This window comes from Elephas maximus, chromosome 1 (assembly GCF_024166365.1).
Source record: "Elephas maximus indicus isolate mEleMax1 chromosome 1, mEleMax1 primary haplotype, whole genome shotgun sequence".
NCBI lineage: Eukaryota > Metazoa > Chordata > Mammalia > Proboscidea > Elephantidae > Elephas > Elephas maximus.
Window position 1 is genome coordinate 75,789,012 of NC_064819.1, and position 26,566 is coordinate 75,815,577.

The 26,566-nt window shown below is 40.1% G+C and overlaps 1 non-coding gene across 1 annotated transcript; it reads right to left on the bottom strand.

Annotated features, from left to right (window-relative positions):
• Positions 1–21,321: 21,321 nt before the first annotated feature.
• TRNAA-AGC (transfer RNA alanine (anticodon AGC)) lies at positions 21,322–21,394 on the bottom strand. Its single transcript has one exon. It is a non-coding gene; the product is annotated as a tRNA-Ala (tRNA).
• Between the last annotated feature and the right edge of the window lie 5,172 nt (positions 21,395–26,566).

The following is a 26,566-nucleotide window of genomic DNA, read 5'->3' on the forward strand; positions in this document are numbered from 1 at the left end:
CACAATAAAAATTATTTTAAAAAAAATTTTTTTAAAAAAAACCTTTTAAAACTAATGCCTACAGAAGGACTCAATTTTGCCGTGTTCTATCTACAGGTGGGAGGTGTCTCCAATAACACATTCACTTGGAATTCATTCATTAACAACAGAAATGGATAAGAACTATCTAGGAAGAAGTCCAAGGGAAAGCAGTCTCATCCTGAATGAGCCACAAGTTTAAGCTCCAAAACCTAAGCTTGCGTTGTTGGTAAGCAAAATATGGTCAGCTTCTCTAAAGGCATCTTTGCTCTTTTGTGTAATATCAATGCTCTTACGGTTCTGTTGAGAAGAGAAGAGGAGCGGCTCTGATCTGTGTGTGAGCGTTTTTCTGTGAAACAAGATTCCATGTAAGCTAAAGAGGCAGGAGAAGGTTAAGAACAGGCTCAAGCAGAAATGCATTATAACAAACTGAGTCCCATCTTAGAAAATGATCAACTTCATGGATTTATAAAAAACCTGGGTGAGTTTGTGTGTGGAGAAAAGAATATAGAGGCTGTGACTGAAAAACTTCTTTTGGGCCATTAGAAAGTCCCCATTTGACACCCTTCCTGTTAGTGAGAAAGGAAGCAGGAAGGTCCTGTGTCAAGTCTATGCCATGGGAAGCTTCTTACATTCTCTTCTCTGGCCACATGCCTGCTAGTCAGCATGCCATGTTCCAGGAAAGCTGAAACACTTTCCCCATCTTGTTATTCATGTGTGTCTCTTCTCCCAGTTTTTCACACAGAATCTCCTAAAATTCTCTTTTCATACATTTCTCCTTATGTACATTTCTTCACTCTGAATTGATTCCTACCCATAAAGTGCTTTTTTATCAAAGTAATAGAACTTACTAACAGATTAGCAAATAAAGATTTTAGTACACAATTTTTCCTTTAAAAATACTTACATAGTATCAAAATACATACCATTATGCATATTTCTTTCTTACTTAGTACATCCCAGACATTTTCCAACAATCTGTCTATACAGATCTGCCTCACTCAGATGAATAAAAAGCCAAAACCAAACCAGTAGCCGTGGAGTAGATTCCGACTCATAGCAGCCCTATAGATTAGCCCTATACTCTTTGCCCATAGGGTTCCCAAAGAGTAGCTGGTGGATTCAAAATGCTAACCTTTTGGTTAGCAGCTGAATTCTTAACCAGTGCACCACCAGGGCCCCACTCAGGTGAATAGCTGCAGAGAATTCCATTGTATGCCTGTACCATAAGCAGTCAGTGGGAATATGGCTTTTGCTCACCAACTTAGCATACTTATAGCTTCTGAATGATGTAGATCATTTTTGATGATGCCCACTCTTCCAGATATGCCTGGGATTTTGATGTCCTGGGTGAATTTCTGGAGGTTATTTTTTATTACATTTGTTTGTGTCTTTGGCGTACCTGTGATCTGTTTATTTGAGTATATTTGCCATTGTTCTTTAGAGTCCTTGGTATTTGGGCATTATTTTGGCCTGGTTGCCAAGTTGTAATCTCTGTAGTTCTTTAAGCTTTTCTGCTGGGGTTGATCTAGGCTTAGTATACTGCCTGGACTTTTGCATTTGTTTTCATGGCAATACATTATGGTGAAAGTCTCTCAGTAGCCCCTTGGCCACTTTTTTTCAGTTCCCACCATCTTTGGCCTCCAACACATGCCACCATTCTTATAAGATAAGTAATTGTGTAAAAACCAAAAAGTCATGTATTATATGGACAGGAAACCCTGGTGGCGTAGTGGTTAAGTGCTTACAGCTGCTAACCAAAAAGTCAGCAGTTTAAATCTGCCAGGCGCTCCTTGGAAACTCCATGGGCAGTTCTACTTTGTCCTATAGGGTCGCTATGAGTCAAAATCAACTTGACGGCACTGGGTTGTTTTTTTTTTTTTTTTTTTTTTTATGGAAGCCTCTTCACATTATATTTTTAAATTTTATTTATTTATTTTGTTGTTGTTGTTGAGAATACACACAGCAGGGCGTACACCAATTCAATAATTTCCACATGTACAGTTCAGTGACACTGATTATATTCTTCAAGTTATGCAACCATTCTCGCCTTCCTTTTCTGAATTGTTAATCCCCCATTAACATAAACTCTCTACCCCCTAAGTTTCCTGTCTATTTTTTCAAGTTGGTGTTGTCAATTTGATCCCATATAAATAGTTCTTAAAAGAGAACAGTGCTCAACGCAGACATTCTTTACTAGTTAAGCTAAATTTTTGTTTGGTTTTAAGAAGATTTCAGGAAATATTTTTGGTTTAAGGTTTCAGGATTACCTCAGAGAAATAGTTTTGGGAGTTCGTCCTGCCTTCCTGGCTCCAAAAATTCTGGATTCCATGAGAATTTGAAATTCTATTCTGTAATTTCTTCTTTTTTATCAGGATTGTTCTATAGAATCTGATCAAAACATTCAGTAATGGTAGGCAGGTACCATCCAGTCTTAGTGTCATGGCAAAAGAGTCAGTTGCTCATGGGACAGTTAGCCACACATTCCATTTCCTCTTCCTGTTTCTGACTCACCTTCTTCTTCTGTTCCTCCAGATAAATGGAGAGCAATTGTTGTACCTGGAATGGCCATTTGCAAGCTTTTAAGACCCCAGGAACTACAGAACAAGCTAGAAGGCAGAACAGAAGCACTAGACACAATAGTAGGCCAATTAACTGAGATTCCCATAAAACCATGATCCTAAAACTTCTAAACCAATCAAGCAAATCCCATGAGGTTTGATTGTACATAAGCTTATAACAAATGTAATCAAAGAGATCTTTACATATCAATGTATAGAATGCTTCATTCTTCTTAAAGATGGTGAAGAGTAGAACATTCCGTCACAGAAGATACCATATTTATTTAATCAGTTCCCTAATAATGGGTATTTAGATTGTTCCCATATATTGCTATTCCCGGAAACCCTGGTGGCTTAGTGGTTAAGAGCTACGGCTGCTAACCAAGAGGTCGGCAGTTCAAATCTGCAGGTGCTCCTTGGAAACCCTACAGGGCAGTTCTACTCTGTCCTATAGGGTCGCTATGAGTCGAAATCGACTCAACGGCAGTGGGGTTGGTTATTGCTATTCCCAGTGCTAGGTGTTGATTTCTGTCCCCCTAAAAGATATGTTCAAGTCCTAACCCCCATAACCGAATGTTACCATATTTGGAAACAGAGTCTCTGCAGATATAATTAGTTAACATGAAGTCATCCTGGAGTAGGATGGGCCCTAACCCAATATGACTGGTGTCCTTAGAAAAGATGGAGCACAGACAGATATAGAGGGAAAACGGCTATGTGAAGACAGAGGCAGATATTGGAGTTATGTTGCCACAAGCCAAGGAATCTCTGGGACTATTAGAAGCTACCAGAAAAATATCTACTTTGTACAAGGAACTTCCTCTAGAACCTTTAGAGAGAACTTGGTCCTACCAACACCTTGATTTTGTACTTCTAGACTCTGAAACTGTGAGGGAAGAAATTTCTGTTCTTTCATACCTCCCAGTTTGGGATAATTTGTTACTGAATCCCTAGGAAATAAATACAATCAGAAATAGGGCAATTGATTATATTGTATACATATTAATACACACGTATACATACAAGAATATACAGTCTAAATTTCTACAGAAATTAAATTGCTGAATCAAAGGGTATGTGATTTTTTTATTTTGATAGATATTACCAAGGTGACCACAGAAAATATAAAATTTATACTCCATTGGCAATATATGAGAAAAGCTGGTTCAACATAGCCTTACTAACCTGAAGTGTTTTTTTCCCTAAATGAAAGATGAAAATTATTTTTATTTTTGATAAATTTTTAGATACCAGAGATGTAATTCAAGTATGCAGTCTTGAAGAGTAGTCATGTGGAGGTAAAATACAAAATAAATTATATTTTCCTCCTTTTCTGCTTTAAGTAAATATTTTCACAAATGTTTCTTCACTCTGAATTGACTCCTCATATAGGATTTTGAATTCAGGAGAAATATTTTAATATCTACTTTGTGGCAAGTTACCTACCAAATATGTGTTCTCTGTTTTACCTTATTCAAAGAACCCTGATATCGTAGGTGATTGCCATGAGTAAAAAGGAAAAAAAAAGGCATTTCCACAGTTCTTTTGTATAAGGGTCTTCATGCCATATAGACTTTGCCAGTAAGATAGAATATGATTAAATCTGATAGAAAATGCCAGAAAAGTTTTCTTATCCCAATGCAGATGTTACTCCTTTTTCCTTGTTGCTTCTTTCTCATTCTTGCCTGAATTGCTGGGAGTAGATTAACAGTGGATCAGTCATTGTATAAGATGAAGACAACGTATATACCACAAAGATAGAAGCTAGAAGGAATCTCAGTCATTTTATAAATGTTGGTATCTGTGCAAGCATTGTATAGCTAGAGACTTTTTTTTTAATGAATAAATAAGCCTTTACTTGGTTAGGCAACTGTTAAATGTATACCTACACAATCCTGAAAGGCTACAGTATTAGTTCCTGAAGAGATCTATGCCCATAGGTATTTCATGCAAGCATCAAACATATTGCCAGCATTTAGTTAGGCAGCTGTTCCTGATAATTAATATGAAAGGACTGACAATGGCATATCCAAGTGTTAGTAATATTTCAATATTTATTGCTGTAGAATGTCTTCCTGATAAAGAAGCTACATAGAAGGACAAAATACAATCTGTCCAATAAAAGGAAAGAAAACAAAACATCAGCAGAAGAATACTTTGAATGGCTTTGATCTCAGGAGTGGTTTTGTGGCTACATCTAGAGTTTTTAAGGTACAGAACATGTTTGTGGTGTTCATGCAGAAGAAGTGCCATGTGGCTGCTTGCCCAGGTCATGAAGCCCATAAAGAATACATCTTGCAATATCATGAGAACGAGAAAAATCCACGTCATTATCTCTCTGGATGGGGGAATTGAGCAATAGTTAGCATAATGCCTAAATGTAGATGTGGTTATGTTGCTGATGGTTTTGATGGAGTAGAGCAAGTTAGTCTTCATTAGTGAATTGAAGATCCAAAAACACAGAAACCAGTGAAGGTCATGCCAGGGGGTCCTTGGTATGAGCTTCATCCATGAAGCATCTCTGGCCCTGAAGGTGGTGGCCTGGACCACACTCAGGAGGCTGGTGGTGCAGATGGAAAGACCCCGGGACACTCTCCAAAGATAAATAACAATTTTACAACCAAAGTCACCAAGGAAGTTCATTAAGCCAAACGCAGCTATTGTTTCTGGTATTCCTTTGGTAAAAAGTATCATGGTATTGGTCAAAGCCAGATGACTGAGAATAACGTCAATCTGTTTCTTCTCAAGACTCATGATGAACATATACATATGTTCCACAAATACAAAAGTGTTTCCCACAATGCCAGGTCCAGTTAGAAAAAGCAGGACAGCTCCTTGAAAAATATTACTCCAAAGCATTTTACTTCATGAGCATAAGAACTATAGAATCAGGAAAATAAACTTTAAGCAATGCAAAGAAGCAAAAGTATCACATGCTCCCCAAAAAGGTTTTTTTTACATCTGTAGATCCCTTCAGGAATAAATACATTAAAAAGAAATTGGATACCTGAGTCAGTGAATATAAACCGTTACGTCCTGTGTTCTTTCCTTTCCCTCTTTTATATTCATTCCTTTGGCTTCAGTGCCATATATCTGGAGTGGACTTCAAAATATACATCTCCAGCCTAAATATACATCTCTTACCTGAGCTTCACATCAATGTATGAAATGCTTTTTCATCATCTGCTTCTGTGTCCCATAGTCTGGTCTAACTAAAAATGTCCAAAACTGACATCTTTTCATCTAACAAAATTCCTGTTCTCCTGAATAACATGTATCATTTAATGAAAGCCATGCCCTACAAATTCCCAAGGTGGAATTTCAGGAGTTGTTCTTGACTCCTCCATCTCCCTCAGCCAACATTCAATCAGTTAACATTTCTTATTGACTCTGTTCATGTTAACATTTACATGCTTAATGGATTGGTTTTCATCAGGCAGCTGCTATCTACTTACAGGATTTGATGGCTTTCCACTTTTGTCAACATTAAGCTCAAACTTTCCCCACATGTCTGTCAGTTTGTCCTACTGTAGGGGCTTGCATGTTGCTCTGAAGCTGGAAGCTATGCCAGTGGTATTCAGATACCAGCATGGTCACCCATGGAGGACAGGTTTCAGCTGAGCTTCCAGACTAAGACAGACTAGGAGGAAGGACCTGGAAGTCTATTTTTGAAAAGAATTAGCCAGTGAAAACCTTATGAACAGCAGTGGAGCATTGTCTGATATAGTGCTGGAAGATGAGCCCCCCAGGTTGGAAGGCACTCAAAACACGACTGGGGAAGAGCTGTCTCCTCCAAGTAGAGTCAACCCTAATGACATGGATGGAGTCAAGCTTCAGGGATCTTCATTTGCTGATGTGACATGACTGAAAATGAGAAGAAACAGCTGCAAATATCCATGAATAATCAGAGCCTAGAATGCATGAAGGAAAAATGGGAATCATCAAAAATGAAATGGAATGCATAAACATAGATATTCTAGGCACTAGTGAGCTGAAATGGACTGGTATTGGCCATTTTGAATCAGACAGTCATGTAGTCTACTATGCTGGGAATGACAACTTGAAGAGGGATGGTGTTGAATTCATCTTCAAAAAGAACATTTCAAGATCTATGCTGAAGTGCAATGCTGTGGTGATAGAGTAATATCCATACGCCTACAAGGAAGGCCAGTTAAAAAAACTATTATTCAAATTTATGCACCACCCACTAAGGCTAAAGATGAAGAAACTGAAGGTTTTTATCAGCTTCTGCAGTCTGAAATTGATCAAACATGCAATCAGGATGCATTGATAATTACTGGTGATTGGAGTGTGAAAGTTGGAAACAAAGAAGAATGGTCGGTAGCTGGAAAACATGGCCTTAGTGATAGAAACAATGCCGGAGATTGAATGATAGAATTTTGCAAGACCAACGACTTCTTCATTGTAAATACCTTTTCTCACCAACATAAACAGTGACTATACACATGGGCCTTGCGAGATGGTACAGCAGGAATCAAATCGACTATATCTGCGGAAAGAGACGATGGAAAAGTTCAGTATCACCAGTCAGAACAAGGCCAGGGGCCGACTGTGGAACAGACCACCAATTGCTCATATGAAAGCTGAAGCTGAAACTGAAGAAAATCAGAGCAAATGCATGAGAGCCAAAATACTACCTTGAGTATATCCCACCTGAATATAGAGACCATCTCAAGGACAAATTTGATGCACTGAACACTAATGACAGAAGGCCAGATATCATGAATGAAGAAAGCAAGAGGTCACTAGAAAGACAGGAAAGAAAGAAAAGACCAAGATGGATGTCAGAGGAGACTCTTAAACTTGCTCTCCAATGTTGAGCAGCTAAAACAAAAGGAAGAAATGACAAAGTAAAAGAACCGAATGGAAGATTTCAAAGGGCGGCTCAGGAACACAAAGTAAAGTATTATAATGACACGTGCAAAGAGCTGGAGTACAAAACCAAAAGGGAAGAACATGCACAGCATTTCTCAAGCTGAGAGAACTGAAGAAAAAATTCAAACCTCAAGTTGCAATAGTGAAGGATTCTATAGTGACAATATTAAACAACGCGGGAAGCATCAAAAGAAGATGGAAGGAATACACAGAGTCATTATACCAAAAAGAACTAGTGAACGTTCAACCATTTCAAGAGGTAGCATATGACCAGGAACCAATGGTACTGAAGGAAGAAGTCCAAGCTGCACCGAAGACATTGGCAAAAAAACAAGGCTCCAGGAACTGATGGAATATCAATTAAGATGTTTCAGCAAATGGACACAGTGCTGGAAGTGCTCACTCATCTATGCCAAGAAATATGGAAGACAGCTTTCTGGCCAGCTCACTGGAAGAAACCCATATTTATGCCTATTCCCAAGAAAGGTAATCCAACTGAATACGGAAATTATCAAACAATATCATTAATATCACATGCAAGCAAAATTCTGTTGAAGATCGCTCAAAAGCAACCACAGCAGTATATCGACAGGGAACTGCCAGAAATTTAGGCAGGATTCAGAAGAAGACATGGAACCAGGGATATCATTGCTGATGTGAGATGGATCCTGGCTGGAAGCAGAGAATACAGGAGGATGTTTACCTGTGTTTTATTGGCTATGCAAAGGCATTCAACTGTCTGGATCATAACAAATTATGTATAACCTTGCCAAGAATGGGGATTCCAGAAAACTTAATTGTGCTCATGAGGAACTTGTACATAGATCAAGAGACAGTTGTTCAGACAGAATAAGGGGATACTGAATGGTTTAAAGTCAGGAAAGGTGTGCATCAAGGTTGTATCCTTTCACTGTACCTATTCAATCTGTATGCTGAGCAAATAATCTGAGAAGCTGGACTACACGAAAAAGAACAGAGAACATCAGGACTAGAGGAGGACTCATTAACAACCTGTGCTATACAGATGACACAACCTTGCTAGAAGAAGTGAAGAGGACTTGAAGCACTTACTGATGAAGATAAAAGACCACAGCCTTCAGTATGGATTACACCTTAACATAAAGAAAACAAAAATCCTCACAACTGGACAAAAAAGCAACACCATGTAAAACGGAGAAAAGACTGAAGTTTTCAAGAATTTCATTAGGCTTGGATCCACAATCAGCACCCATGGACGCAGTAGTCAAGAAATCAAAAGCTGCATTGCATTGGGCAAAGCTGCTGCAAAGGACCTCTTTATAGTGTTGAAAAGCAAAGATTTCACCTTGAAGACTAAGGTTCGCCTGACACAAGCCATGGCATTTTCAATTGCCTCATATGCATGTGAAAGCTGGACAATAAGTAAGGAAGACCAAAGAAGAATTGACACCTTTGAATTGTGGTGTTTGCCAAGAATATTGAATATACCATGGACTGCCAAAAGAACAAACAAACCTGTCTTGGAGGAAGTACAACCAGAATGCACCTTAGAAGCAAGGATGGTAAGACTGTGTCTTACGTACATTGGAGAGGTTGGCAGGAGGGATCAGTCCCTGGGGAGAGACATCATGCATGGTAAAGTACAGGGTCTGCAGAAAAGAGGAAGATCCTCAATGAGGTGCATTGGCACCATGGCTGCAACAATGGGCTCAAGGATAACAAGGACTGTAAGGATGGTGCAGGACCAGACAGTGTTTTGTTTTGTTGTGCATGGGGTGTCTCTGAGTCAGAACCGACTCAACAGCACCTAAGAACAACAACAAGCTCAAACTTTAAGTCCTTCATACTTTATGCTTTCCTTTTTCCTAAAACCCATTTCTTTTCCTCTATGAGCACATTCTAAAATATTTTAAAGTCCACCAAATACGTGAAATCTAGGTGGGACATCTTACTCATGGGGCATTGCTTTCACTTTTCTGCCTAGAATGACTTCCTCTTATATCCTACCTTTCTCTCTTTCCTACGTTAAAGCTAACCTGTATGTATTCTTTAACAGCCAGCTCACAATTTTCATTGTTTACATATTCCACCCCCCCATTCAAAAACCTTCTATTAGACTCCTGGATATCTGCATTTACCTATAACCATCCTCAGGCTGGTCTGCATTTCTTTGTTTAGCTATGTGCCTCCTCTACACCTTAAGAACAGAGGCTATCTTGTAATCATCCTTCTGTGAATGCTCCCTAGCTCAGAATCTGATGCATAAGAGACACTCCATAATATTCATTGAATATATAAAAATTCGGATACTTAAAAGAATTTAAGGGTTCATATTAATAAGGGAAGTGAATACAGAGGGTATTTGGACAAATTTAACAGGAGTTTGACATTTCTCTGTGGATATCACACTGGAAAATTTGGAAATTCTAAGTTAATTCTCATTGGTTATCATAGACGGGAATTACATCAGTTTAGGTTTGTTTTTTATTTGTTTATTCGATTTTTTTTCTCCTGATGAATAGGTAGGTTTGAACACCAAACCCAAAAACCAAGTAGTCACTAATGATGCCAGCATGAAATTAATATGCATATACTTGGAAGAAAATAAACAGTAATGAGTTCCCTGTCCTGATCTACTTCTGAAATGCTAATGGACCTTTCCCTTTTACAAATGTTGTACTCTTAACAAATAGTGGCAATGCCTAATTTGAGGAATGCTTTTCTATTTACCAAGGGTGCATCACAATGGATCAGACTACTAACCATTCTTGACTTGACATAAAATGAAGTACCATTTATGGCAGTTGTGTTAACATGTCTACGGAATCTTTGACATTGCTTTTTTGGAGAAGGGGGTTCTATGCCCCCTTCGCTTGAATCTAGGATGAACTAATGACCCACCCATAATCAATAAAATGCAGCAGAATTGGTGGTCTGTGACTTCTGAGGCTAGGTTTCAAAACAGTCATGCAGCATCTGTATTTTCTTTTGAGACACTTGTTCAGGGAGAAGACAACCATAATGTAAGAATTCCAACTATCTTGAGACCACAATGCTGGAGTGGCAATGTGTATTAACTTTGACAGTCCAGCTTCGGTCCCAGCTGACATGAAGCTTCACTACAAGCCACTTGGGAAACCTGTATTGGATGTCCAGCCAAACTGAGCCTTCAGATGAGTATAGTTCCAGTCAATGTCTGGCTTCCAGTGCATGATAGACCACAAGGAAAAAATGACTCAGCTGAACCTTCTTAAATTCCTCATTCATAAAATCATGAGGAAATGAAAATCATGTTTTAAGCCACCAGATTTCAGGGCTAAGTTTTTGTATAGGTGTAGTAATTGGGGCTCTTATAAAGTTATATCCATAATCCATTTAAGAGCTTTAAAGATCCCATATGTGTCATTAGTATAAAAAAAAGGGGTAAATTATGAAATTTAAAGTTCTCAAATTTGTACATCTTTATTGTTGAACTCATAATTAAAACCACATTCAAATGACCCTAACACAGGAATGTGTTTGAGAATCGATGTGTTGGATCAGAGTGAAGACATGTATACCAAAGCTTCTGATAGAGTATAACATTAACTTGAGTTCAACTTCTGAATTAAAGCCTGCATTTACTCTAATGATAATAGTTTATTAAATCCTCTCTGAAAAGCAGTCTGTTATATAATTTATAGTTTATATAAATCAACCAGCTACTGGGAACATCCATTAAGACATTAGAAGCTTGGAGTGAAAAAATATATATCACAAAATATAAAAATTATATAAACCTGCTGCCAGTCAAGTCAACTCTGACTTGTAGCAACCCTCTAAGACAGAGTAGAACCCTCCTATAGGGTTTCCAAGAGGCTGCTGGTGGATTTGAACTGCTGACCTTTTGGTTACCAGGTTGAATGCTTAACGACTTCTCCACCAGGGCTCCAAAGTATTATATAAGTAGCATTAAAAAACACTTGTTATTCCTTGAATTGAACTAGATAAGATAAAGAAAAAATAAAATATCATCCATTCTTTCAAGGAATTTACAGCCTTGTAGGAAGGCATCTAAAGAAAAAAATGTATTCACCTCTATCACTGACTGCATAGGAAAGATCAGCATGAATCCAATTTCCAGCTGAAAGTGGACCCTGGCCTCACCTTTCCGCATTCCACTCTTCATCACCAGCCACTTATGTGGCAATTCTTCTCTCTGGCCCCAGCCACCCAGAGTTAGATCAGACCTCATTCCTGGCTCTCCTGAGCTGTTTCAAAACATCACTGACCTCCTGAGGCCAGGTCACTGGGGAGCCAACTCAGGCACAAGAGTCTGCACAGCTACCTACATTTCAGACTAGCTGGTCTGTCTTTCTCTGGGACTAGGTCACAGCCTAGAAGGACTCTGACCTTCTTCATCAACTGCCTGTGCAGGCTTTCCCTATCACCTAGCCACCCAGAGCTCAGTCTACACAAATCAACTCTGTACTGTCAGCCCCTGCTGCTCATGGTCCCTGTGGGTTCATTAATTTTCCATACCCAAACCCATTGCTGTCGACCCCACGTGACAGTAGAACTGCCCTACAGGGTTTCTTAGACTGTAATCTTTAAGGAAGCATACTGCCACACCTTTCTCCCATGGAATGGCTCTTTCCAACCATCAACATTTCAGCTAGCAGCCAAGCAATTAACCACTGGGCAACCAGGGCTCCTCGAATTCCCTATAATGGAGACTGTTACCTGTGCTTAGAGTTACCCATTTATTATGACCAGAAAGGATACAAGTGTAGACACATCAAGTAAGGTATGAGAGAGTTCCCTGCAGGGAATCCCAGGGATGTGCTCCTCCCTCTTCCATTCATGGATGTTCTCACCGATCCAGGAGACCTCAAGTAGAGTCCTCCAGTCTTCTGGGTTCCCTAGTCATTGGGACCTCTATAAATCTGCATGACTTCAGCCTTAATGAATAATTATGATAGATTCAATCAATGAATGTGCATGACTATATCAGGCCGCCTCCCTTCCTGAAGGTGTGGAGCCTGTGTAGCTCATGCTTGTCTGGCTATTTTATAAAACAAAAACATCTTAGTTGCTGGGAGTTATTTTCAAAAAACAAATTCAAAGGGCCAAACCAAGTCTTTTCATTCCACAATGAATATAGTAAAACTTTTGAATTGTATGCTTTAAATGGATGAATTGTATGATGTGTGATATATTTCATTAAATATATATATATATATTTTTAATAAAAAGTCAGTAGAGGAGTTAAAATGGACTCCTTGAAATACTCGACTCATGCACACAGACACACAGCAGTAAAGGAAGAACAGAGGAACAGATAGGATAAACAGAAAAGAAAAATTAAAATGGTAAATTTAAATCCCAGTATATCAAGAATCATATTAAATTCAAATGGACCAAATAAGCATTTAATTACGAGATCTTCAGAAGAGATTAAAAATCAGGTCCCAACTTTTTGCTGGTAATAAGAAACACACTTGATACATAAAGACATATACAAGTTGAACATAAGAGGATGAGAATGAATATATCATGCAAATATTAAGCTTGAGAAAGCTGGCTTGGCTGTATTAATAACTGAAAAGTAATTTCTAGAAAACTTATTAAAATGTCCACCACACATTGTGTGAGCTTTAAACATATACTTGGCCCAGAGAGCCTGAAGCAATATTTCAAAAATTTCAGGCGACGGCACGGGAGTTTTTTGAAGTAAGTTCTAGGCTCCTTACCTTTCCATTCTCCCTTCACAAACCAGGAGTGGGCAGGAATTACAGCTAGAGAGTGGAGGAAGAGTTATGAAAAGAACACATCAGTTTATCTGTTCACTGATTTTCATTAGCAAGAAAAGGGAAATACTGAATTTCTCAATGAAGATGGTTTACAACTTAAAGTGACAGTAGGATTTTTGTATGGACTAAGAATAAACAGAAAATTTTTTGAACCTTCCGAATTTTATTTTGCAAAGCTGAAAAGAAATAGAACTCCTTTTATACTTAGCTCATGGATCCTGAATATTCAAAATTCTGGTTTCATTTGTTATGATTTTTTTTGAATTGTAAACCAGAGGACCTGGTACAGTGTCAGTCAGAAGGCACGTGAAGATTCATAGGAGAGTGGGCTTTCAAACTAGACAAACGGTTTTGCATTCCTAGTCTGATCTGACTCTCTGTGAGTTCTGGCAATTTATCTACCTTCCATATGCTTCTTCATTGTCCTTTGCCAAATAAGATAAGAACCCAGCGTTTGGCAAATAAAGATTTAGCATTTACTAAAAAGTAACTGGAACCCTGGTGGCCCAGTGGTTAAGTTTTTGCCTGTTAACCAAAAGGTCCACACTTCAAATCCACCAGCTGCTTCTTGGAAACCTTATCTGGCAGTTCTACCCTGTCTTATGGGGTTGCTATGAGTTGGAATCAGCTTGACAGGAACGGGTTTGCTTTGGTTATTTTCATCTAAAAAGCGACAATGATCATTTTTATTGGGCACTGTTTCCTGAAAAAGAGTAAAGAGGTCAGCTTACTTTACAAGTACAGCAAACAGACAATTCCTTATTCTGGAGACAGATCTTAAACTCAAGAACAAACATTTCTGCCGTTTCACCTGGAAATGTTAACATCTTAACATCTCTCTTGACCCTGAACATTGTTCTTTCATAGGAAATAAAAAAGAGCTCAACGCACTCATTTTCACAGCCTCACCTCACCCCACTTCTCCCTCCAGAATGTAGTGAAACCCACAATCCTAGGAAGCCATTCCGTCCTCACTCCATGGAAGTCAGAGCCACATTTATCACATGTACTTACCTTGGCAGTAACATGCAGGTGGATCTAGGCTGGTATTTCTAGCAGGGCTTCCCAGGCCATATTTATACCTTTTGGATTTCCAGATGTCAGGGTAAAATTAGTCTCCTGCCGAGGCTGCTGTAACTTTGAGGCTTGGCAGCGCAGAGGGCTCCCTGTGCAGAAAATTTATCCCTTGAGGCACAACTTCCCTCTCTCACTGCCTCCTTCCATAACTAGATGATTAGCTGCCCTCCTTCAAATGATCTCAGTCTTAATTAAGGCTTATTGTAGTGATGAGGTTGCACTGAGAGAACAGCAGATACATAAGCGTTAATATCTAGGGTTTGGGTATTTCCTGAACCTTATACTAACCAACACATCCCTTTCTATCACATCCAAGGCTTTGGGGTGAAACAATATCTAAGACGCAGAATTAATCCATTTTTAAGTGACTGAAATTGGGATAAACCTTTTTAGAGCCATCCTAAACTCATATATATTAAATATGAGCTGCCATTGAAAATAGTTTTTGGAGCTTAACCCTAGTTATAGTTAGGAACATAAAGTCTGTGAACCAGTTCTCTCTTCAGTTTTGTAATCTGGATTTGTGATCCTTAAAAATGAATTCCAGTTATGGAGATTTTTATTCCCTATCCAAGAAGTACTGGAAGTGGGACTCAGAAAGCAACTCTTTAAAATCTACCCCTATTATGTATTGCCGGCCCTGCTTTGAGCCCTGAACACATAATGTTTAACCTTAATAATACTTTTACCATCAGAATGAACAAACAAGCCCCTGATATAGACAAATATAATGAATTTTGGATAGGATTAAAGACATAGAATTGTTGCTGAGTGCAGTCATGTTGATTCCAATTCATAGTAACCCTGTAAGTCAGAGTAGAACTCCCCATAGGGTTTCCTAGGCTGTAATCTTTACCAGAGCAGATGGTCCAGGGATGGTCACGCATCTAGTGGGTAGAAGCCAAGGAGGATGCTAAGTGTTCTCCAATGTGTAGGACAGACTCCTAAAATAGAATTAGTCTGGCCCCAAATGTCAATAGTGCGAAGACTGAAACACCCTGATCTGAAGCTTCCATGCTGTGTTCTGCCACAGGCACAGACTGTGGCCCAATATCTGGGTTAGCATACGTTTGGTCACGTGGGGGAAATTCTACCAAGTAATGTGCATGTTCTTATTCTTATAGGTCCTGAGACATTTTTGCTTTTACCTTGGACAAAAGGGAATTTTCTTTATCCTAGTCTTGGGAAAATTGATTTCTGTTTCTTAAGTCAGGCTGCCTCTTTAATGAAACATTCCGTCTTTCCTAACCTTTCAGCAAACCTTCTATTTTTCCTACGGATTTTGGAAACTAGCAACAAAAAGCCTCATGTGGCACTACTGCTTCTCTCTGCCACATTCTGCCCCTTAAGTCTGAGTGGGGACACTAAAAGGAGAAAATTTCTTAATATTAATAAAGAATTTTTTTTCCCTTCTTCCTGTGTTACATTTCAGGCACTCCTGCAATTTCCCCCACTCTAAAAAAAAATCTCAAACCAGAAATTAGAATTTTCAGTACCATGATATGGTTTAAGAGTTGGAATTAATTTAACATTAAAACTTCTCAACTCTCTGAGCTTTTTTTTTTTTTTTTTTGGTATATGGTTCACCTTAAAGGAGACTTAAGATGCTTCAAGATGATGGGATATTTTCTTTCCTTCCATTTTTGCATCAAATTTCAGCTATTGCTGTGAAGAAGAAAAGTGTAACTTCAGTGCTATGTGTAAAAATTTGTTTAGGAAAGTGGTAAGAGTTGCCGAAGGGTTTTTTGTTTTTTTTTTTAAATCAGCTTTAAAGGGATTTATTTCTGGTGTACACAATTTCTTCATTGTAGATATACATGTGGTACTCTGTACGCAGGCAATGGAATTATTACTAAAATAATATAGACATACCAAACAAGTTTCTTTGAAGTTACTAACGTTTCTGAAGGTTTTGATTTGGACTGTCAGGTGCTGAGGTCCTGGGGTCCAAGGCAGATGGGTACAAACCTCCTTCAGTAAGGACTTCCCCAAGCTTTTCACTTGGCCTGGGTTTTCTCTAATTCCTCTGGGTGTTAAAACTTCCTTTTCTGACCCTCTGGTGTCCCTCTCCTGAGACTCTTCTACTCAGAGACCTCAGATCCACAAATTATCTTGCACATACTGTCTCTTTAGGTGACTCTCATCAGCCTCCCTTGCTTCCCTAGCTTTCCTTGTTTCTTATTTCATCTCTTTACATATTTCAAAGGTCCCCATAAATCTCAACCCCAAGTAGAGGTCTTCCTTTTACCTGAAAAATTAGGTTCTCTCTGTCCAAGAACAAGTGTGAGAGATCAGGACTGAGAGGTCAGCCCTTCCAATACCCCAAAAGCACGCCATATCATGAGATGAAAATGCCTAACACAGATGACACTTTCCCTCTCCATAGCTCATTTCAGGGGTTGCTCTTTATCAACATCCCAGTGATGGTTAATGGTGGTCAAAGAATGCACCTTAGCTGTCTTGAGTGTTAAATAAGAAAAGAACCAGAAACACTTTTGAAAGAAGTTCAGTATTTCCTAGATTTGAGTTCAGAAGAAAAGCTTTGAGGTAGTGGGTACCTACCAAGAAAGAGAAAGCTTGAGAAAGCAGGTATCCATTCCATTACCTCTGAGTGTAAAGCAAACACTCTACCATTTCATTTAATTGGCCATGCTCTTGCTTTCTTTTGGAGCTGTGATCACTCTAGATGTGATGTGCCCTGACAATTGTATGGGTCCACCCTGGACCACAGTGAAACTGAAGACTGCTGAAGAAGAGCTAGGGCCCAATTGAGGACAGAGTATCTTAGACATGGCTTCAGACAAAAATGGGATGAAAACCACTGATTCTCTCAGAAAGTATGGAGAAAAGGGCACCTAACAAAGGTTGTTGTGAGAAAATTTGATGTGGAAAGTTTTGAGCCCCCTGCAAGTTCACTTTCTTGATTTGCCATAAAGGAAGAGACATGTTTTAGGTGGATGGGATCTTCAGTAAGAACTACTTGGCTTTCATAAAGCTTGTGTTACTGTGTTTTAAAAAAGGAGGCTGTGATTGTCACTTGACTTAGGAAACATGAAAGCCTCAGAGGAGGAAGTGGGCAGTCTCCCAGGCCCACATACCTACACCATCATCCCTCCCAATGTGGCCAAGATGGATAGGTAGGGATTGATCTGTCGACTTATTTTCCAGAGAAAGGTAGGGCCAAGATAGGAAAACCTTAGGACCATGGGACAAGAATAAGTTGAAGGAAGGGCAGGATAATATTAGACATCATTGGAAGCTATGGAAATCAGGGCTTTTCCTCAGAGTTGGGTTTGAAGGAAAGGTTGACAAAGAGAACACTGATACACCTAGGGTAAGAATCCTTTTTAATCCTAATTATCTGTTAGGATTTTTAGGCAAAAATCACAGAAAAGGCTTTTCTCTCTCCTGGATTGTAGGACAAGTTTCTTCATTTCATTTCTGAGATCAGTAGACAAGAACTCTGGTGAACATGCCTTTCCTATTGTGGATATAAAACTGTCACATTGTTTCCCTCCACCACAGAAATCTCATTCTGGTAACAGATTTGCTGCTTTATTCTTGACCCTGTGAGCCTTTAACGTTCTTGAGTCCTATCTGTGTGGTTAAATTATGCCCATTGGAAACCCTGGGTGTGTAAAGGTTAAGTGTGAGGGCTGCTAACCAAAGGGTTGGCAGAAGGAATCCACCAGGTCCTCCTTGGAAACTCTGTGGGGCAGTTCTACCCTGGCCTATAGGGTGGATATGAGTCGGAATCCACTTGATGGAAACGGGTTTGGGTTTTTTTTTTTGGTAGTGGTTTGTGCAGCACCGGTGGCCCCATTGGTTCAGTGTTTGGCTACTAACAAGAGGTCAGTGTCGAATTCACCAATGCTCCTTGGAAACCCTATGGGTTTGGCTTTGCTTTTTATACTGGGGCTTCCTGCTTTTTTCAGAAAATGCTCAATTTTTGAAGACCATTTAGGATTCTTTTCTCACCTAGGATGATCAGGAATCTTAGAGGAAAGTCAGCTCTTTCCAGGAAAAGAAATATCTTAGTTATCTAGAGCTGCTATAACCAAAATACCACAAGTGGGTGGCTTTAAGGAACACAAAATTATTGTCTTACATTTCAGGAGGCTAGAAGTCAGCCTCCTAAATTCAGAGAACCAGTTCTAAGGGAAGGGTCTTTTTCTGTCTTCTCTAGGGGAAGATCCTTGTCTTAGCTTCTATAGCTCCTGTGTTCTTCATTCCTTGGTTCTTTGGTGATCCTCACATGTGCTTCTGTCTTTCCCCATTTCTGCTGGCTTGTCTATGTATCTGTGTTACTCTTTACATCACTCAGAAGTAATTAGGCTTAGGACATACCCTACACTGATGTGGCCTCATTAACATAACCAAGAAAACCTTATTCCCAAATGGAATTACATCCACAGGTACAGGGTCAGGATTCCCACACATATGGGGAGAGGTGTGGGCATAATTCAATCTGTAACAAGAACTATGGTGGATTCTAACCTCAATCTGTAAATGCACTTGTCTAGCCCCTAATGAGCACCTATGATACAAGGCCTGTGCCAGAGACCAGTGTTCTGCAGGGAAATGGAACCTAAGGCAGAAGTAGTTCCTATTGCCCTTGACCTAGGGGATTTTACAGTGCTCATTTTCCTTATGAAGATACATGTGAAAAGTTTACATCCCAGGCCTCATATACCACCATTTATCCAACCAATGCAACAAACCATAAGTGAGGAAAGTTCTCATAACCCCAGTTTCCTTGATAGGTAAAAAGCATTCTAATGACAGTGTTGGAAAACCTGGGCACAAGGATCCCATCAAGATGGCTGGAGGAAGGAAAGACTAAATGGCATCTTCAAGGTGACAAATTTCCTGTCCCTTCCTTTGAAAGCTGAACATACCACCTTCAACTTCTACTCCCTTTGTTTTCTTATTATTCCCCCACAGCAGGCATCTTCACCCAGCTTTTCATGTATTTTTCTTATTGGCGCTTGTCTGATTCTCTCTCCTACTGTGAATTAGGATGTAGCTCTACAAGGGTACGGAGCCCTAGTGGTGCAGTGGTTAAGAGCTCAGGCTGCTGAGAGCACTTTGAATCCACCAGGCGCTCCTCAAAAACCCTATGGGACAGTTATACTCTGTCCTGTAGTGTTGCTAGGAGTGGGAATCCACTCGATGGCAATGGATTTCTCCATGGGTGGGATTTTTGTGTTTTATTCACTCTTGAAATCTTTGGTCCCAGAACAGTCCCTGATGCAAGATATGTACTCCAGAAATATTTGTTGGCTGAATAAATAAATGAAAGACTTTAAGCTACCGAACCCCACATCTGCAGGTTGGGCACTACCAAAGCAGACGTTGGAAAATAAAGTTCTATTTTCTTCATGAGATGGCGAGGAAGATCAAGGATAAAATATGGGTTGTAGTTTTTGGGAAAATCTCCATTTTATTCAAACCACTGGCAGCCTCAAAAGATTACAAAAATCAGTGATTCTCAGGGAGTAATGGGGCCAGTCTTCAAATTGTTATTCGACAGGATTTGTTGAGTGCTTTTATGGTGTTGGGAGCCCTTGTGGCACGGAGGTTAACAGTTAGGCTGCTAACAAAAAGGTTGGCATTTTGAATCCACCAGCAGCTCCTTGGAACCCTATGGGCCAGTTCTGCTCTGTTGTTTTGAGGGTCACTCTGAGTGGGAATCAACTCTTTGGCAACAGGTTTTTATTATGCTGTGTTTTTCTGTCATCTGTTAAAAGAGGAAAACACACACTTTCTCAGTCTTGCTTGAACTCAGGACCTTCAGATTACAAGACTGACATGCTTCAGGCTTCACCAAGTGGGCACCTCTCTGAGGAAGGTTCACTGAGGAACAGAGTTTTCCAATGTCAGTCTCAGAGAGACACTGTTTGGCCAGTTTTCAGTTTTTTAAAATCATAGTTACTTACATCACTCCATGTAAGCCAATGCTACCTCCAAGGATACCACAACCAGGGTGTATAAAGTCCGCACCAGGCTATAGGACTCTGTGGACTGCGGGACCTGGGACAAGTCTGTCTGCCTTTTTACTCTGATGTTCCAGTGATCTGGATCTTATGCCCTCAGAGATCTCAACCGCCCTTTCACCTTCCAAGGTCTCCTTTGTTGACATGAAATATAAGAGGCACTCAGTTAAGTTTTAGGTTCGGTTAGTATTAGCTGACTGACTGACCAACAGACTGACCAACCAACTGACTGAGTGAAAGAATAAGTAGTTCTTAACCTTATCTCCAGTCCAAACTTCCTCCTTTACTCTATACCTCCACTTGCATCTATGTGACTAGCTACATTCCATTTTTGACAACCTCAACTGAATTTATAATACTATCTTCCATGTATTGGGGGGGTTATGTGTCATTGATTCTACTAAGAGATTTATAATTATTTCATTTAGTCCAGGTGAATTTTGGAAACACAACTATGCATCATAATCTGCATTTACTAGTAAAGGGAGGTTGGAGAGTGTCCAGTATGGACTTGGGCAGTGGTCTGTCACTTAGTTCAGTCTCAAAGTCTCTGTAATGTCATTAGGGATCAGAGCCACACATTTGCAGCTCTGAAGTGCATCCTGGAGCTCAGACAGCTTTTTGGGTTAGCCTTCCTAAACTCCTCCTCTACAATCTCAGAGGTACTTCCTTGTTGCTTGGGGCTTGCCTTTTCGGCCCACTAGCCAGGAAGCTGGGGCTTTCTTTCCTGGGCTTTGCCGCACCCCCCTCCCCCACTCCTCAGGTCTGTTACTGCCTTTAGGGCCAAGCTACAGGAAGAAAAAAGAAAAATAGGAATTGGACATGGAACGCTCCCTTGGAATCACAGCTCCCCTGAACAAACAGAACAAAATAGAACGCTAGATCTATATATTATCAGCGCCCGTGCATAATAAACCCGAAGAAGCCTGGACTTGGACAACTAATTTCAAAGAGATCAATATTTTCTCGTTTTCGACAGGTCGAAGTCCAAAGTGCAAAATCTGGAGAATGTGGGCATCGATCCCACTACCTCTCGCATGCTAAGCGAGCGCTCTACCACTTGAGCTAATTCCCCATACCGTTTAAGGGCATTACCTTATATTTTCTCAGGAGTGGAAATATCGATCCACACTCCAGTATCCACTATCTCCAGCAATTCGGAATACCAGGATTATCCCGGTCATTAAAGCGGAACCATACAGATCCCTGGCAGCGCAGTGGTTATGCCCTCTGCTGCTAACCGAAAGGTCTGAACCCACCAGCCTCTCCGCGGGAGAAAGATGTGCAGCCTACTTACGCAAAGATTTACAGCCTTGGAAATTCTGTGGGGCAGTTCTGCTCTGTTTTATAGGGTCTCCAACGGTCGAAATCGAGTATAAGGCAACAGGTTTTGTTTTTACTAGAATTAATGCGGAGCCAGGACTCAACCCGGGGCGGGCCAACTCCGAAATTGCCTGGGGCAAGAGCGCCCTGAGTGCTCAGTCATCTGTGCCGCCAGAGAGAAAAGGTCAATCGGGAAAAGGTCGTGGTGGCAAAACTCAGGCGCCGCCAACGTATTAAGTTTCTGATTTTCAAGAAGTGAAGAGAGGAGGTCCCAACTAGAGTGGACCAACCCACAAAGTTCTGGCTATGGGGCACAGCTCTGTTAAGATGACCATCTGACCCTGAAAGGCGTGGTTGTCATTTACTCCCCGCAGCTGTGACCATCCAGGAGGAGGCAGCCGGCCGGCCTCTTCCCGATTCTGGAAGGCAAACAGCACCACCACCTATTTCTGCTCAGTTTCCGACCAAGACTTTACACTTGTTAGGCGAGGGTTGTAACCACTATAATCCGAAAACCCTGGATTTATGAGTTTTCTTTTTCTAATTTTTGAGAGATTTAGGTTCAATTCCCATTAAGGTGTGTCATGTAGAAATCATATACCCCCATTATATGACAGAACAGCAAAAATCACAGTATTACAGAAAGGAGCCATGGGGGTCATGAGGCAAGATCATACTAGACTGAAGGATTCAAGAGTGGACCTTGAGGGATGCAGATGAGGAGGGAACACAGGCCTGAGAGAACATTCCTTTGTGAAGAGAGCATGTGTTTGCCTGCGTGTGTGAATTCCTATCTGATAAATGGAAGACTAAATCTACACGTTTATAAGTATTTGTTAAATGAACGAATGCATGAATGAGCTGATGTGGAGAAAAAGAGATGCTGAGACTGTGAACTAGAGTAAAGGAAGGGCACGTGATTGTTTTTTAAAATTTAATAGGTCTTATTTTCAGGAGAGTTTTAAATTTACAGAAGAATAACTGGAAACTTACAGAGGCTTTCCATATACTCCCTGTCCACCCCCAGTTTCTCCTATTATTTATATTTTGCGTTAGTGTGGGACATTTGTTACAACTGAGGAACCAATATTGAGACATTATCATCAACTAAAGTTTACATTAAAGGTCACTCTGTGTTGTTAAGTTCTATGGGTTTTGATAAAAGCATAATGTCATGTGTCCACTATTACAGTATTATACAGAACAGTTTTATTTCCCTGAAAATTCTCTGGGCTCCACCTTTTCAGCACTCTGTCGCTCCCCCTAAACCCATGGCAGCCACAGGTTTTTTTTTTTTAAATGTCGTTAGAGTTTTGCCTTTTCCAGAATGTCATATAGTTAGAAGCATACAGTAAGTAGCTTTTTTTTTTTTTTTTTTTAGACAGGCTTAATTCACTTTGTAATATACATTTAAGTCTCCTTCTTGAGTTTTCATGACTTGATAGCTCATTTCTCTGTATCACTGAATAATATTCCATTGTATAGATTCACCACAGTTTGTTTATCTCCTCACATATTGGTTAGTTACTTTGAATTTTTGGAAATTATGAATAACTCTTCTGCAAACATTCATGGGCAGGTTTTTGTGTGAACATAATTTTTCAATTCATGAAGGTAAATTCCTAGGAATACAATTGATGGAGCCAAGCTTTTCAAATTAAGAAAGAAAGAAATTAGCTCCTTACAATTATGTGACCTAAAGAAAATGATTTAACTCCTCTGGGCACATGGTGGTGAAAAAGTTTTTGAGGTATGGATATTCCTGGCAGATCTGGATGGCCTGAAAAGTGAAATAGGGCTGTGGCACTTAGGGCTTTGAATTTAATAATAGACCCAGAGAATGTGTTTAGTTGTAATGGTAGTGCATGCATTTTGCCTGAGAGAGGTGGAAGCATGTAGGCCAGCTGTTATAGATTGAAGTGTGTCCTCCCAAAATATGTGTTATAATCCTAGAACCTCTATGCTTGTGTTCACGATCCTACTTGGGAATGGGTTGTTTTTTTTTCAGTTAATAAGACAGAATTGGAGCCCTGGTGGTCAGTGGTTAAGAGCTACAGGGAGCTATGGCTGCTAACCAAAAGGTAGGCAATTCAAACCCACCAGCTGCTCCTTGGAAACCCTATGGGACAGTTCTACTCTGTCCTATTGGGTTGTGTAAGGTGTGTCTTAAATAATCTCTTTTGAGATATAAAAGAAATCTCTTTTGAGATATAAAAGAGATTAAACAAGCACGTGAAAATAGCAGAGATGGGGTAAGAGAGATGTCAAGCCACATGAAGATTGCCCAGTAGCAGAGGCTCAGAATAGACAAGGACCTTCCTTCAGACCAACAGAGAGAAAATAACTTACCCCAGAGCCTGCACTCTAAATTCAGGCTTCTAGCCTTATAAACTGTGAGAAAATAATTTTCTGTTTGTTAAAGCCATGCACTTGTGGTACTTCTGTTACAGTAGCACTACTTAAGTGACACACAGGGCTTCTCTCCATTTTCCACCTTCCTTTCTTTTACTTGTAGCAGAGACCTCTGCTCTCCAGATGACAACCACAGAGCTTCTCACCTGTGACAGCAGGTTCAAATCTTGTTAACAATTGACATTAGGTATTTTTGTTTTTTTCTTTTTCTCTATGGGCACACACAGAATGGGGCTGACAATGACTTGACCAACAATCCAATTCAAGGGCTGTAAAATGGTGGAGGAAACCAGGAAGAAGCAGTGAGGAAGGAATCCAGAGCAGACTGGGATCCTCACAGAGGGAGAAAGTCACCAGGCTGTGGTGGCTGTTTTGCATGGAGGATGAATGCTCCACCTCACGGGGTGCAAGTTTGAACATCACCTGTATTCTCTGGACCGAGAAAAGCTAATTACGATGGTAATGAGAAGGGGTCTCTGCTAGTTGAGACTGATATTTAGTCTTGCAAATAAGGGAAGACCAATGCCTGGCACCTAAAGGGCCATATGAAGCAGAGAATGCACAGGGCAGCACTAGAAATAGGATTTTAGAAAGCCAAGGAGTCAGGAAAAGTAAGGTTCTGACACAAAATGAAATTGGTTTAGAAAATGCTGGCAGGCAGAGTGGGAACAGTAGGCAGTTAACTGTGGCTGTAATCATCCACTCAGATCTCACCATTGCACTCTGTGTCCTTTTACAGTAATGAGAGTCCAGAGCGAAATTCTCCATGTTGTTCTTGTTTCCCAGGGAGTTGATTCCAACTCCCAGCAACACTATATGACAGAGTAGAACTGCCCCATAGGGTTTCCTATGTGATAATCTTTATGGGAGCAGATCATCACATCTTTTTTCTGGTGGGGGAAAATTGCCAACCCTTTGGTTAGCATGCTGCCCAGTACTTAACTAGTGCACCACTACCAAAAACAAAACAAATAGCATTGCCATCAAGTTGTTTCCTAAAAAGAAACATGTTTGTCTATCATGTTTATAAAACCCTGTATGAGAATGTATATTAAATTATCGTTTCTCCCCTACAGTAAAAGTTTCTTAAAAGGTTCATAGTCTAGATCCTCCCAGTTTATCCCCACTGGCTAGGGTTAGAATGATGCTCTTCATGGCTACTGGCTGTTCAGAAAATGGTGACATGGAGGGGAAACACTTTCCTCTGTGTTGTATTCCTTCATGGAGTAAATTCAGGAAGAAATAATTATTATGCTAAGGAAAGGTGGCAAGCTGCGAGGCCCTCTGGTGTTCTGGAATGGACAAGATAACTTGCCACAGCTGGAAACAAGATTAATCCACTCATGAAATTATTGTGGAGTTCATTTTCAGATTAGAAGTCAGGAAGTAGCTGCTTTTGAGCTCCTACTGGTTTAATAAAAAGGCAAATGTCACAACTAATGTGTAAGAAAGAGAAGTAATTAACTATTTACAGTGGTATTCCATGATTGTATAGTGCTTATTGCCCTGTGTTGCATTAGCATCCTCATCCTGAATTCAAGTCAGGTCACTCTCTTCTGTTCTCCCACCGCACCTTACCCCACTGCCCTTGGACACTTATTCTAAGGTTTAACAGGAAGCCAGGCCTTGTTCTCTTCAGAAAAGAGACAAAAAAAAAAAAAAAAAAAACTTCTTCTGTTCCTTTTTTTCTGGGCACCAACTGTCAACCAAGTCAAGAGTGGGAAAGAAGATATGAGTTTCCTCAATATTTTATCTTTCAGCCTCTTTCCCCCTTCTCTTTCCACCTCCACTCAAGACAATGCCCACAATTACATTTTTAAGGATGAGGAGACATTCAGCTGCCTTACTGAAGGGTGTTTCATCAGTGTGCCAGTTCTTAAGAAAAATGAAACAATAAGTAATGAAGGTGAATTGGCAATGGCTTCATTTGTCCAGAGGGTGCATGGGATAATTTTCAGAAATGAAGCTGAAAGACAAGCCAGCTGTTCTCATGAAGGACTGTGGGGGTCATGATAAAGTGCTTGATACTCTCTGTAAGCAGAAGTTTGTTCTTAAATGATTTTAGGTAGGACTATAACTGAACTGGATTTCCAGGCAATTCCAACAGGGGAAAGAGTTGAGAGTTGAGTGCAAAGACCGGGAGAAGCATCAGGTTATTATCATAATAGTTCAGGCAGAGATGCTGATCATCTTGAATGGAGCAGGACTATGGGGACAGATTCCTTCATTCATTTAACAAATCCTCATTTGTAGACATACCGTAGACACCTAGGCCCTGGGTACCAAGTGCCTCCTTGGGCATTCAGCTGCTGGGTGGTCGCTAGATAGCATTAACCCCATGGCCATGGGTGCCAGACACTTTGAAAAGATGCTCTCATGTTGAATTATGTGGGAAGTCTCAAGGAACTGCTGCCTCTGTACAAGGAGAAATGGCATTTCATCAAGCCACACAGCACTCATAGGAGGACTTAGGTCTTACTTCTGGGACTGAATTTAACAACCTTGTCTGGCA